The following is a 13,820-nucleotide window of genomic DNA, read 5'->3' on the forward strand; positions in this document are numbered from 1 at the left end:
ACACATTAAGTGTCTGGACTTTCCGGTTGAGTCAGCCAGTACCCTCACTGTGCCCGCCACACACCTCAGTTTGACTTTCGGCCATGCAGAGGCCCTGACTCCTGCCCCCCCCCTCGAGATTCTCCCTCCCCTCCACTCACACACCGACAGCACCTTGAACAAACGCACCTCTGAATTCCCAGACGGAAGTCACTCCGAACACTCAGAGCGTAATTAACTGTGGAAAATTTGAGAATTTCATAGTGGGCCACAGCCATTGAAGTCATTTCAAAAGGACTCCGCTTTCCTCTGGTGACCGTAATGAGGGCAGTTTTAATTAAACCCCACCGACGCTGGCAGCCTCTCTCACTCTCATTTGATCAATTGTGACGCAGACAGCACAGAATCACTGCCGAACCAAGACACGTCAGAATGAGATTTCCATTCACACGTCTGACCGCTGACGTTGCATGATCTGCAAAGATGAAAACCGTGATTCTGCGGTGTGAGAAAGAAAGGCAGAGAGGCCTGGACTGCCCCAGGACATGACAGGTCAGGAAAGGGTTCAGAGGAAGCCTTCCTCGAGTCATCACCATGATCTGGAGATGTGAAGTGGTGGTAAGTAGGTGCTCATCTCTGGGACAAGCGATGAGTTTACACACATGCAGTCAAAGATGGGAAACAGCCTGCTTGGGCTGGGGGCTGCGCACGCAGAGTTCTCCTCTGGAAACGCACCCCCCAACTCCCCTGCGCCCCCCCAACTACACCCCCACCCTGCACTTGGTGAACAGGTCATTCTGAACTCACGTTCAGCCCACAATCACGTTCACGCCTCAGCCAGCTCTTGCTCACGGTGGTTGGTCGCCAGGGCTCATCTCACTGAACAACCAGGGTCAAAAGTCCAAGGGGTGCATGTGTGAGATCTCAAGTTTTCAACACACAGGGAAGCGAGTTCCCATTGTTTCAAGAGCTCTGTGAGGGTCCTGGGTCGCTTGGGGGGATGGTAACACCCAGCTGGGGCACACTGCCGTGGGTCCTGCCGGCCAATCCTGCTCCCTTGACCCTGCCAAGGTACAGGCAGACGCCGGCGAAGCCATGGAGCAGACCTCACGTAGCCCTCACACGCCAAACTCCTCCATCTCCATGTGCGCCAGCACCCATTCCTTCCTCCTCGATGTGGTGAAGCTAGCTTAGCTCCCAGAAACATGGCTGGCTTCGTTCCAGCCCCAGGCTGCCAGGAGTCTTGGTGTTGGGCGCAGAGAATAGGCCTTGTGCTTTCCGACCACAGCATCCTTCCCCCACCCCAGGTAAAACTCACACCTCCGTGTGGCGGCTTGAATAGGAACTGTTTCCCACAAACTCATGGGTTAAACAAACTCCTGGGCTCCCCAGCCGGGAGTTCTATTTTTGGAGAGCCTCCGGACAGGACCTGGCTGATGGAGACAGGCGCACAGGAAGCGCCTTTGAAGGTTGTAGCCAGACTGCAGCCTGCTCTCCTCTGCTTCCTGTCCAAGAATTGAGGGATGCTTGACCCACAGGCTCAGCACCGCAGGAGGGTGGATGGAATCCCAGGAGATCAGGAGCCCAAATCTATCTTTCCTCCCGTAAGTTGTCTATGACAGGTACTCAGCCTCAGCAAAGCAAAAGAAACTAATGTTGAAGGAAGATCGCAATCTTTGCTGTGACTCCTTGTGGCTATGTGGTTCTCTGGATTTGGTTTTTGTAGGAAGGATTTGTAGGAGAAGGCCTGGAATATTGCGGGCAGAGCATGAGCGGTGATTGTGCCAGAGCTCGGGCAATGTGGACTGCCCAGCCTGGGCTTGCGAGGTCTCGGGGGAAATGTGGACAACACTGGGAATTGTACTTGAAAGCATTTGTGTCGCGTTCTACCAAAGCATTTGTCTACATTTTGTCTTGAAACTTTGTGGAAGGCTGACTTTAAAAGTGCTAGACTGAGTCTAGCACTGCATTCAGACGGTGACGTGGTGATTGCTGGCTGTCTTAATCCAGGTTGATAGTAAGACTCTGGAGAAAAAGACAGAGCAAGAGAATTAAGAAAGCCCTCTGTCTGCCCAGAACCAGAGCAAGCCAAAGTTGTTTAAAGACAAGACAAGCACTTGGGACCTGGACCATGAGAAAGGCGTCTGGCGGCCTCGGGAACCAGCTGGACCTCACCCTGCCCGGATCTGCATGACTTTCCCATCAAAGGGGCCTATGCCCCTTGGGCGGCCCAGAGAGTGTCTTCTCAAGCCTGCAGCCCTGCCTCTCAAAGCCAGGCTGCAGCCCCAGTCCCAGGGTGCTGACTTCTGCTCAAGCTGGAAGCGAGCTTTGGTGTCACCAAACGACTTGACACTGGTTTGGCAAGCAGGCCAAATGCAGGGGTTACTGGGTCTTAGAGGTGGCCCCTGACATTGCTAAAGACAGTGTGTGTGTGGGGGTAGCCGTGAGTGTCAGATTCTCCGCAGGTGGACCCTGCAAGGGTAAAGCAAGACACTGAGAGGCCAAAGCCTAAACTGCCTCAGCAGAGACCCCAGGATGTTGGAGTGCTAGGAGCAGGGAATGTCTTCTGAGGAAAGATGCAGGAGCCAGTGGGGCCGGATGAAGAGGCCGCCTGGTGAGTTCAGAACTCAGGGCCACAGGGGCGGGGCTGGCACACCCATGAGTCCCAAGAGCTTGGGAAACCAGGCATGCCGCTGTGGGCTGAGCGTTTCCCCTAAGAGGTTCCAGACTCTTTCTGGCTTCACCCCTCCTTTCTAGGCTGCTCCTGTTCCTCCCTTTTGGAAGGGAAATATTTCTTCAGTGCCATTATATCTTGGGCATAGGCATGAGTCTCGTGGCTGTTTGCCTTGAATGTCAGAGGAGACTTTGGATTTAGACCTCAAACAAGGTTGGAGTTGGAAGACTGCACGGACTCTTGGAGAAGGACTGAATGCATCTCTTGTCACGAGAGGACCGGGAGCCTTTGGGTCCAGGAATGCTATGGTTTGAGTATGGAATGTCTCCCTAGCTCATGTGCTTAACATTTGGTCTCCAGATGGTGGCATGAATTTGGAATGTTCTGGGTAATTTAGGAGGCAGGGTCTAACTGAAGAAGGAAGTCACTGGGAGGTATGCCTTTGAAAGTTAAGCAAGGTCCCAAATCTATACTTCCTTCCTTTACATTCTCTTCCTCCCAAGAGGAAGGCCCCCACACGCTTTCTTTCCTTTCTTTCTCTTCCTTCCTTCCTTCCTTCCTTCCTTCCTTTCTTTCTTTCTCTCCTCCTCTTTCCCTCCTTCCTTTGTTTTTCCTTCCTTCTTTCTTCATTCCTTTTTTTACTGTCCTTTATTTCCTTCTTTTTTCCTTCTTCCCTCCTTCATTTCTTCCCTTCCTTCTCACCTTGTCTTTCTCCTTTTCTTCCTTCCTCCTTCCTTTCTTCCTTCCATCTTTCCTTTCTTCCTTCCTTCCTTCCTTCTTTCCTCTCCTCCTTTCTTCCTTTCTTCCTCTCTCTTTTATTTTTTGTTTTCATTTCTAGGGTTGAAACCAAGGCATCATCCATGCCAGCCAAACACTACCATTTAAGCAAGGCCCCTAACCCTGTTGTTTTGATTTGAAGATAAGGCCTCACTGCCATTTTTCTAGGAGCCAGGCTTGAACTCAGCACCGCTCCCCACGTAGCTGGCACTATAGGCTTGGGCCACACTAATAGCCGTCTAGTCTGCTCCTTTGTGTCTCCTTTGCATCTGCCACGGGCTGGAGAAGAGTCCCCACCCTCCACTCCCACCCATGACGCTCTCCCAACAGCACTGGCTAAACAAGCAGGGTCAGATTCACAGGAACTCGGGTCCAAACCATTTGCTTGGTCCCATGGTGCAAAAGTACCCAGTGCGCTTGGTCTGTGAAGCATCATAGCCCAAATATTTTGCTCCAAGACGTAGCTTGCAAGTATATTACCTTCCTCAATAGCAATCATGATAACAGTTGTAACTTCCTTTGATTGTACTGTTTCCCTAGTCCTCTTAGACATTCCAGACTTCTGCTTAACCTTTCATATGTCATATTAAAGCTTCTAGAATACGTTATGGATATAGAGACCGAGAGAAGAGCCTTCAAGTCTGATCCCAGACAAGAGACGTGTTACCATGCCATCGGTCCCCGTGAGAAATCTGCACATCATTGCTCATCTAATCCCAATCGCTAGGAATGTGATTTTTTTTCAGATTTGTATTAAGGTACAAAAATCTTTTGTCCAACCAAAATCCTATCTGACATTCAACCTGTAAAGTGAGAAGAGTGGAGTTGTTCTGTCCAAAGATAAGGACCAGAAATCCCACATGCTTCCTCTGACAGGTAAGCACCCCCTCCCCTCCCTTTGCCGACCACCAGGAGCTATGGACAGCCAGAGCCTGTGTCTACCCTGCCACTAGCCAGCCATGCCCAGGGCCTGACCCCCCCCCCGCCCCCTGCCCCTGCCACAGGCCCACCAGCCTCCGTCCTGTCCTGCTCCTAGTGCTCAAACCCCAGGCCCAGGGAACTCTTCGTTCATGTTCTCAGCCCAGCCCACTCCCTTGTCCAAGCCTGAGCTCCTTCCTGGCTCTCCCCACCCAACAGACTCACCTCAGCAGCATGTGTCACCGAGGCAGAAGCTGCGCCATTTACCTGGATGGAGGCAATGCGTGTGAAGAAGTGTTCATTTATTAGCTCAGATTAGCTATGCGTGAGGGGCCATCATGCCTCCAATGCAAAGAAGCCTGAACCAGATCTTGTGGGTGGGACTGTGTGCTCCGGGAATGTACGCAGGCAAGCTTCGTTCTGCGTCTCTTACCTATGACCCAGTTTGAAAACAGCCACCTTGGGTGTGACCGGCCATGCACTCTGAGCTGGACAGCTGGGAGCCGGTGGGGATGGCATCCTTGAAGAATGGTGAGTTTCCCCTGATGTACTAGCACACGCCTGCCATCCAAGCACCCATGAAGTTGAGGCAGGAGATCCACAGGTTCGAGGCCAGCGTAGACTATATAGAGGCCACCAGCTAACACCAGGACTACAGACGATTCTCCCCATGGCAGTGGGGGAGGCCGCCCAGCCCGAGGACACAGAGGCCCTGCACGTCCAGCCTCCGGACAGCAGACGCTAACACTCTGACCTCCCGGGCAGTGGGGTGCCCGCTTGATTGGGGCACACGGAGTGATGGGGCAAGCGGAGAGATCCCTGGGAAAGGCACGGCAGGGTCCTCCCCGCTGGCGGAGGCAGAGCCCCACCCAGGGCTCAGAGACCCTAGCGTCACACAGGACAAAAGTTAGACGAGGGTAACTTAAAAACTGGGACAACAGCACGCTAGCTGGTATCTGTCCCAGCCCCTCTTCCTGCCCTGAAGAACAATGAATCATTATAAATAATAATTACAAATGATTAGTGTTGCGCTTTGGAGACACTTGGACAACTGTCTAGTTCATTTTCACTTCCCCCACAGCACAAGGTAAGGCGGGCTTCTTACAACGGCCCTTCACAGAAGCTTAAGTGAATAAATGAAGCAGGGGAAGGACAGGGTGGGAGGCTGCGGCTGTGTGCTCTGCGCTGTGCTGGGCCCTGGGCGGGGAGCAGCTGGTCTCCCGTGGGCAGAGGGCAGGAACGGCGGTGAGGTCTAGGAGGGATCAACAAGCCTGGCCCAACATGCAGCCTGCTGAACAGGGTGCCGAGGTTCTAATCCTGGATTTATTACACACTTGCTCAGCGACCTTAGACAAACCACTTAACTCAACCCTAGAGATAATGTCACCAAGTCTTCAGCTTGTAAAATGATCGCTGATTCTTTCCTTCCTGTCACCGCCATCGTGATAATGTATTTGTCGGCAGTGAGGCTCAGTCGCTGATCAGAGGCAGCGGTAGACTCAGATTTTTTTATTTTAATTTCAAGTGGCAATTCTTTTTTGGACAAGCCTAATGTCCACCCAGTTTCCCTGATGCTGGGGGCCCAAGAGAACTCTCCTATATAAAGATTCGTTTGCAAATCCCAGTGAGTGGGAACTTAAATGATAAGCTGGGAATTTTCACGCCAGAAATGACATCAGGAGAGTGTAATTGACAGATTTCTATGCTTCCCCAGGGGCACATAGGCATCCCACCTGCTTGTTGGTAATCGGGGGTCATCGGGCAGAAGTAGACTTAGTGGGGGAATGAATTGATTTCCTCAAATGTGCTTAATTCAAATGAGCTATAAACCTTAGAAATGCAACGGATTCTTTTCTACTCAGATAGACAGTATCTGGATGGCAAATTTAGCCTTTAATAACAATCAGTATTAAAATTATTTTAAGGTAAAAAATATAATCCTCCTAAACATAATGTTTTGTTTAACACTGACAAAAAAGAATCCCAAAACTCCAGAGCTGCTTGTCAGGCCCAAACTAACAGATAGATCTATTACTGCTGAGGGCTCAGATGCGGAACAGTGCTGTCTGGGATGGAGATGCGCTGGTGTTAGGGGTTGAGGTCCACACCACACCCACCCCCCATCAATGCAGAAGCTCTTACATCCAAAGCATTAGAATTTGACTGCATTTGGAAATAAGGCTTCCAAAACAATGACTGGGTTCAAAACAGACCCTTGAAGGGTCCTGATCCCATCTGACTGGCATTTTATGAGAGGAGGAAATTTGGATACACAGCGGGGGGGGTGTGCATGCACAGAGGTACAGCCCAGGGCTTGGAGAGAGCCCTCGAAGAAGCCAGGCCTCTCAAGCCCTGGAGCCTGAGCCCCATGCTCCCAGGACTGAGAGATGACCACTCCTGTCCCTGAGGCTGGAGAGGGTGCAGGTGACAGATTCAAAGCCCACCTCTGGAATGACCAGGGCTGCAGAAAGCCTCCTCCCTCAAAGAGAATGGGGACAGAGTCCTTCAATTCCCTCTCCACACAGAACTGGGGCCCCTCATTAAACCCAGCGGTTGACCTCATCCAGCCTCTGCCAGTGAACAAACATCCTAGGTGAAAAGAGAAGTTATGATTGGCCTGACGGTTGTTCAGTTCTTCCAAGAGAGTGACCCCAGTCATGGGGTTTCCATGTTGAAAGACAGCAGCTGGGTGGCCAGAGGCAGGAGGCCTGTGCTGGCAGGCTGTGAGCCCTGTCAGGCTAGAGCCGCGGGGAGGCGGTACAAACACTAAGAAGTGTAGGGCCACAGGTGAGGTCTCCCCTGGACCTTCTGCCCGGATTAGCTTCCTGTTTGGTCACAGGCATGTCACGTTTGTGTGCATCAGCTTGGTCTTGCAAGTATGGCTGTCAGAAAACAACATTCCCCTATCTCTGCTCCCCCATGCTCTTCCCACCTTCCCTAGCATGCATGCACCCTCGAACACACCACACACACACACACACACACACACACACACACACACACACACACACACACTCAGCCCCCAGAGCTGGAATCATCCTGGGAGGCTGGAGGTCTGACACCCCACTTTGCATTCCCTCCAGCACTAGGGACAGGATGGAGCTGATGGGACCCCATCCCAGAGCTCCACACTGAGCAGCTGCGCTCCAGATAGGGTGACAGGCAGTCACCAGACAGACCAAGGAGCCCTGGGCAGGGATGTTTTGTTTTGCTTTAACTTTTTTCCCCCTAGATCCACTTTCTACCCTCACACTTTTTCTGTAAGAATGGGCTGGGGAAATGCTGATAGACACTAGAGGTTTTCCTGAATTTCCATCATTCCTGCTGAATGCAGGAACTGTCAGTAGAAACTTTTAGTTGATTTCTAAGGTCTAAGGGATTGCAATCTATGACCCTCTTGGGGTTGGTCTTTTACATCCCTAATCCTCTCTGCTCAGGGGTTTGAGACCTGAGGATCATAGTTTGAAGTCAAGACTAGACAAGAATGACTGTGAGAATGTTATCTCTAATTAACAACCAAAAAAGCCAAAAAAAATGGAGCTGTGATTCAATTGGTAGAGCACTAGCCTTGAGGAGAAAACGCTGAGGCACAGCACCCAAGCCCTGGGTTCAAGCCCCAGCACACACACATGTGCTCGTATCTGTGCACAGGTGAACAAAGACACAGAGGACACCAAGAATACATTATACTTTCTGCTTACGCTCTCTTTTGGGGGCACACATTTGTCAGTAGATGTTTTAAATGGATTTCTAGTAAGCTGGCTTGCTTTTGTCATTAGTAATAAAAATGGCTGAGAACTGATAGGAAGTCAAATCACTGCTTGGTCTAGATTTCAAACACTTTTGGAAGTGTCAAACACAAATCTGCTGTTTGGTGTTTTCCTGTTCCTCTTTCCCACGAGGATCATTTCCTCTGAGGGTTTTACTGGGAAATCGTCTTTGGGTTTTTGTCAGATCTGAGAAATCTCCACTATCATCTCAGCTCTCTGCACGTTATTATCAGTTATTTGGAAGAATATTCTAAGTAAATTCATAAATAAGCTTTTAAAATGTGTTCACGCAGATTGAGCTCATGGGGAGAGGGTGTTGCTGTAACTATAATTAAATGTGATCAACTTTATATTACAGCTTAATCACATGGGTTGTCAGAGCAACAAGTTTAGAATAGACTATACAGCTACAATTAAAATCAGGAATTCCAAAAAGAAACAAAATTTAATCATTCTTATCAAGGTTGTATTCTTATAAGCCCATTCCTGCTTGGCTGCACGGGCTTTTTATTTTAGTATGTGACACTGTGCCCACACCTGCAATTAAAGCATTTGATTAATGAGGCATCAATGAAAATGACAGTGAAATCCAGCTAAGTGGATCCTAGGGCTTCCTATTTCTTCCCCTCTTTTATTTTCAGTAAGAGGGGAGAGTGTGCTCTGCCCACTGGGCCCCCTGTGGCTTATCCCAGCAGCTCTTCTCCCGCTAAGGCCCAGAGAGGCCCCGCACCAAAGACCACCGGAGCGGGATCTCCTGCCCAGCTCCATGGCTGCCCTTCCCTTCCCCGAGGTGGGAAGTGTGGGCGTCCTTGGGACCAGTTAGCTTCAGAACCTCCCCCAGAGGGTGACGTGGCTGGGTTTGATTTGTTCTTGCTGTTGGAAGCAGGTGGAAATGAGGCTGTACCAGTCTAGGATCTCAGGGTGAAGGTCAAGGCCTGTCCTTCGGCAGCTCCCATCCCCCCACCTGGACTCCTGGCTGCCAGTGTGGAGCCCCACAGACCCTGGGTTGGGAGAGGACCTGGGTACGCAGGTGAAGGTGCCAGAAAGATGCACCTTTTCAAGATCAGTCTTGACCACAGAACCAATCCAGGAGCAGACAAGGGTTCTTACTAACACTAGGAGGAAAAAACACCCACCCTCAAAATGAAATGAAATAAAACAGAGTGGGAAAAAAAACCCTGGAAGAAGCGACATCTGCATCACAAACAGTCAGAGGACTTTAATTTGCAAAGGGACCTGTGTGCATAACAAGAGAGCCTCGGCCCGCTGTGAAAAACACCACGCCCACCTCTGCTGGTCCACCCCTCCCGGCCCACCTCACAGTCCCCCAGACCCTAGGTTTTGTTTGCAGTACAGGAACTGTTACAGACTGTACAGGAGAGTTAACCAAGCATAAACCTCAAACCTGCATTCACAGTGCAGTGTCCTCACAACACGCGTCTTATCAGAGGTCTGCCTAGCACTTGGCAAACAAGACGTTCTACCTTTTAAACAAATAATTCATTAGGTAATTAAATTCAAGTGAGATTACTCTAATTAAATATACACTGCCGTTGAATCATAATTTCTATGTGCCCTAGTTAAAGATGCACAATCTTCTACTCCTCAAAAAAAAAAAAGAAAGAAAGAAAAGAAAAAGAAAAGAAAAGAAAAGAAAGCTTTTAAAGAATCCCCTGTGGCTGCAGGGATGGGATGGATTTACAGGCTTTACACTTTCCGCAGAGGTCATTTCAAGAAGGAAGAGACATGAAACACGGTGTGTGTGTGTGTGTGTGTGTGTGTGTGTGTGTGTGTGTGTCTGTGTCTGTGTGTGTGTGTGTGTGTGTGTGTCTGTGTCTGTGTGTGTGTGTGTGTGTGTGTGTGTGTCTGTGTCTGTGTGTGTGTAGTAGGTGTTGGTTTCCCGTGTAAAGATTTCAGAGTAAGTTCCCGGCTCGGCTCTCTGGTTAGCTGTAGGGATCTGGGCAGTCTCAGCATCTTTCTCTGGAAGCATCCAGCAGCATCCCACACTTCTCCAAGGGAGCAGTTTGGGGTCCCCTAGACCCCAGATGTGAAGTGACCCTGCATCAGTACCAGCCTAAAGACCACGAGGCTTGAGGAAATTAAGAATCACTTTGTCCTCGGTGCCTTTGCCCAGCTCCTCTACTGGCACTGGGAGCTGCTTTCAGGGAGAGGTCCCCACTGGCTTTGATCCGAGACTCTGGGCTCTGGGAGCTGACAGCCCGGCTTTCATTTGTCTGACACGCGTTTGCCAGTGTGCAGGAGCAAGCAGCGACACCTGTACTGCCACGGTTTACATCGCCCTGCTCCAGGACGGCGTTGATTTGGGACGGGTGAAATACAAACACAAACTAATTAAAAACTGCACAATAGGCCCTGCAGGAACACGGTGGGGGAAAACAAATAAGACAAGTGCAGCTGGCAGGGAGAATGTGCCTCTGTCCCAAGCAACCGTCTGTGACATCGAATTAGAAACCCTGAAAAACCTTCCTCCCGTCGCTGGCGATCGCATTTGAAGCTGAATGGAGATGGCCGGTTGAGGGGAAATTTATAAAATATTTGCATGCGCGTGCACACGCTTCCCTTCCTCGTGTGCTTCCCTTCCTCGTGTGCTTCCCTTCCTCCTGCACTTCCCTTCCTCCTGCACTTCCCTTCCTCCTGCACTTCCCTTCCTCCTGCACTTCCCTTCCTCCTGCACTTCCCTTTCTCCTGCACTTCCTCCTGCACTTCCCTTCCTCCTGCACTTCCCTTCCTCCTGCACTTCCCTTCCTCCTGCACTTCCCTTCCTCCTGCACTTCCCTTTCTCCTGCACTTCCTCCTGCACTTCCCTTTCTCCTGCACTTCCTCCTGCACTTCTTCCTGTGCTTCCCTTCCTCCTGCACTTCCTCCTGCACTTCCCTTCCTCCTGCACTGCCCTTCCTCCTGCGCTTCCCTTCCTTGTGGTGGTATGGTGGCACCCCAGGCAGAGCACGGAGCACCCAGGTCAGCCTTTGACCCTGTTTCCTCAGCTTCCCAGCTTAGACTCAGCTGCTGTCTGGGCTCTTGTGTGGTGTGGAAGATTTTTCGCCGGGCATCTGATGACGCTTCGTCCATTCCTTCTGGATGCTTCTATCCGAGGTTACCTTGCAGTGTGCTCTGCCTGTACCCGCATCCCGCAGCCCTGGGCAGTCTACTCCACCATGGGTGGAGTGGGGTGGCACCAGGCCCGGCGGGGAAAGCGTGAAATCCTACATGACCGGAGCACATATTGGGGTGGAGGGCTGCAGCCCACCCAGCGCAGGCCAGAACATCCTTAGAGCAAAGAACAGCCATGAAAGGCAGAGGAGAGGGGCAGTGCAGTCCAGGATGCCAGGTAGGAGCCAAGGCGCCCCTACCAGCGCCTTCCACTGAGGAGTGCCCCACTCCCAAGCCTGGAAGTCGGTAGAGACAGGTTTCGGAGGAAGTAAAATCAAATAAAATGGCGCCATGGCTGGTGTTGGGTTGTCAAGTCTCCTAGCAGAGAGGCAGACTCTGAAACCTACAGGGCTCTCCCTCTTGGGAAATGGTCCCCATTCCACCAGCAGACTCTCCAGCAAACCTGAAAACCGGCTTAAAACTCAACTTGGTCCAAAAGGCACTGGTCACCAAAAGAGGCCTCGCTGCCTCTTCACCCCCTCCCGAGGCGCTCACAGCAAGCCACTGCGGGGGGGGGGGGGGGGGGAGGCTCCGCGCCACTGCCCGGGGGGCTCCACGCCACTGCGGGGGTGGGGGGCTCCGCCCGCCCCTGCCCGCCCCTGCGCGGGCCGGGCTTCCTGCGGGGCGTCTGAACCAAGGCTCTGGGGTTTCCAGGATGGCCCGGCAGGCCCATCAGGTGCAGCTCTGACCACAGCGACCCCTGGGTCTGACAGGGCACAGCCTGGGCCGCAGGCCGGGCCTGGGCAGTCTTGTGGAGGGGAGGGGCCGGCCTGCAAAGGCACCCCGCCCAAGTGAGGGGCTGCCGCGTGTGTGCGCGCGGGCCATGAGAAGTGTCTCTAGTGGCTTGTGGACCCAACTGTCGCACGACTGGGTGCGTTGCTTCTCCGCGGCCCCAGCAGGTGGAGCCCCACAACCTGGAGCCCTGAAAGGCTATGGAGGCCCCAACCCCCAGTCTTCTCCTCTCCGGGGTCACCAGGATGACCCTCCCTGGTCCCTGGCGGCGCTGGTAAGGAAGCGTTTGATGGAAGCCCAAGGCTTCCAGACACCCAGCTCCTCTCCCGTGGAACCCTCCGCCCACTCACGTTCCCCCTCGCTTTCCGCCTCTCCTATCACTAGGTTCGAACTTTGGGACCAGGGGCTGAAGAGGAAGACTCTGAAGACCTCCCAGAACTGGTTCTCAAGATGGGGGGAGGGGTCATCTCCCTTGGTCTTTGGCAGAGGAGCCACAGTCCCGGCTTTGCACATTCTAGGCCTGGCGTCCGGTCTTCTTACCACAGCACGTAGGGCCTAGCAGGCCCTCCCCACTTCCCTGGCCTGAGCTGACCTGCAGGTGTGGGGGAAGGGCTATGGAGGGGGCAGCGGGTGGGTGGGCCATCCGCGTGGCTGCCCAGGCGGCTGGCCAGTGTCCCTGCCTGCCCCTCCCCTCGTGCCCCCCCCCCCCCGCGGGGCAGTCTCACTCAGACCTTGCCTTGAAGCAGTTGGCTACGCACCTTGGTACCTTGGTGTGGTCGGCCTAGTTCTCGCTTGCAGCGCTGGGTTATGGGCTGTAAGGAGGAGAGCAGCGGTGGCGGCTGCTGGCGGACTGATCTGGGGGTTGAAGGTGAAGAGGTGGGGTGGGAACCCACTTAGGATTCCTGTGACTGGAGCTCTTGGTGTCTCCCCTCCCCGCTCCCGCGTTTATCAAAGCAAGAAAAAAGCCCCAGCGTTCCCATCGGGGGTTCTGAAGTGTGCAGGGACAGGTTCGGGGTGGGGCATGGACAAAAGACTTAACTCAGAGGCAGAACCCCGTGACTGCGGAGCTGGTGATGGGTAATTACTGTTAGGGTCCTTACTGTGGCTAATTATAGGCCGCGGTTCAATGTCTTGTCCTCTGGCCCGGAAACCCGAATCTTCCGGATGATGGGGGGTGCGGGGCCTGCAGACTCCGCACATCTCCAGGGTCAGGGAGTGGGGGTGCTGGGGTCTCCCGCTCCCCATGGCGCAGGGTCTTCGGCCGGCCCTCATCCCGGAGCCTTCCGAAGGGCTTGGGCCCGCGTCTGGGGCTCACGGCCTGGCGGGCACCCCGAGGAGGCACGGCGGGGACTCGGAGCGGCGGCCTGGCTGCCTCTGTCCTCCGAGGGCCAGCGGATCCCGGCGGGCAGGGCGCCCGGGACGGCCGTCCCGCGCACGCAGGGGCCAGGTCTGGCGGAGGGGCCGACCCTGGCGTCGGCTGGACGAGCAGCGCCGCCGGGGAGTCTGAGGATGGAGCGGGGCAGCTCGGAGGCGGAGGGGCGCGAGCGGGGCCGAGGCCAGGCCGCGCCGTCCCCCGAGCTGGACAGGCATCTCCTCCGCGGGTCCCAGAGCTGCCCATCCGAGGACAAGCCAGCGGCCTCTCTCTCGGCCCGTCTCCACGCCCCGGGCCGCCGGGAGGGCCTCGGATCACCGGCCCCGGTCCAAGTGTTCACGGGTGGACGAGCACGCAGGGCCCGGACCCTTCCCGCTTCCCCGGGGCCCCGACCCGCCACCCGTCGGAGGGGTCGCCGAGACGGAAT

General features: G+C 53.6%; 1 long non-coding RNA gene across 2 annotated transcripts; it reads right to left on the reverse strand.

Annotated features, from left to right (window-relative positions):
• Window positions 1-1,663: 1,663 nt before the first annotated feature.
• On the reverse strand, window positions 1,664-13,338 carry LOC138841465 (uncharacterized). Of its 2 annotated transcripts, none has more exons than XR_011376436.1 (3): window positions 13,122-13,338; window positions 12,780-12,876; window positions 1,664-2,004 (listed from the first exon to the last, which is right to left on the reverse strand). It is a non-coding gene; the product is annotated as an uncharacterized lncRNA (long non-coding RNA). The 2 variants fall into 2 exon arrangements; XR_011376437.1 differs by lacking the exon at window positions 1,664-2,004 and adding an exon at window positions 12,529-12,613.
• Between the last annotated feature and the right edge of the window lie 482 nt (window positions 13,339-13,820).

Source organism: Dipodomys merriami, unplaced genomic scaffold (assembly GCF_024711535.1).
Source record: "Dipodomys merriami isolate MVZ:Mamm:240054 unplaced genomic scaffold, mDipMer1.0.p SCAF_32, whole genome shotgun sequence".
NCBI classification, from domain to species: Eukaryota; Metazoa; Chordata; class Mammalia; order Rodentia; family Heteromyidae; genus Dipodomys; species Dipodomys merriami.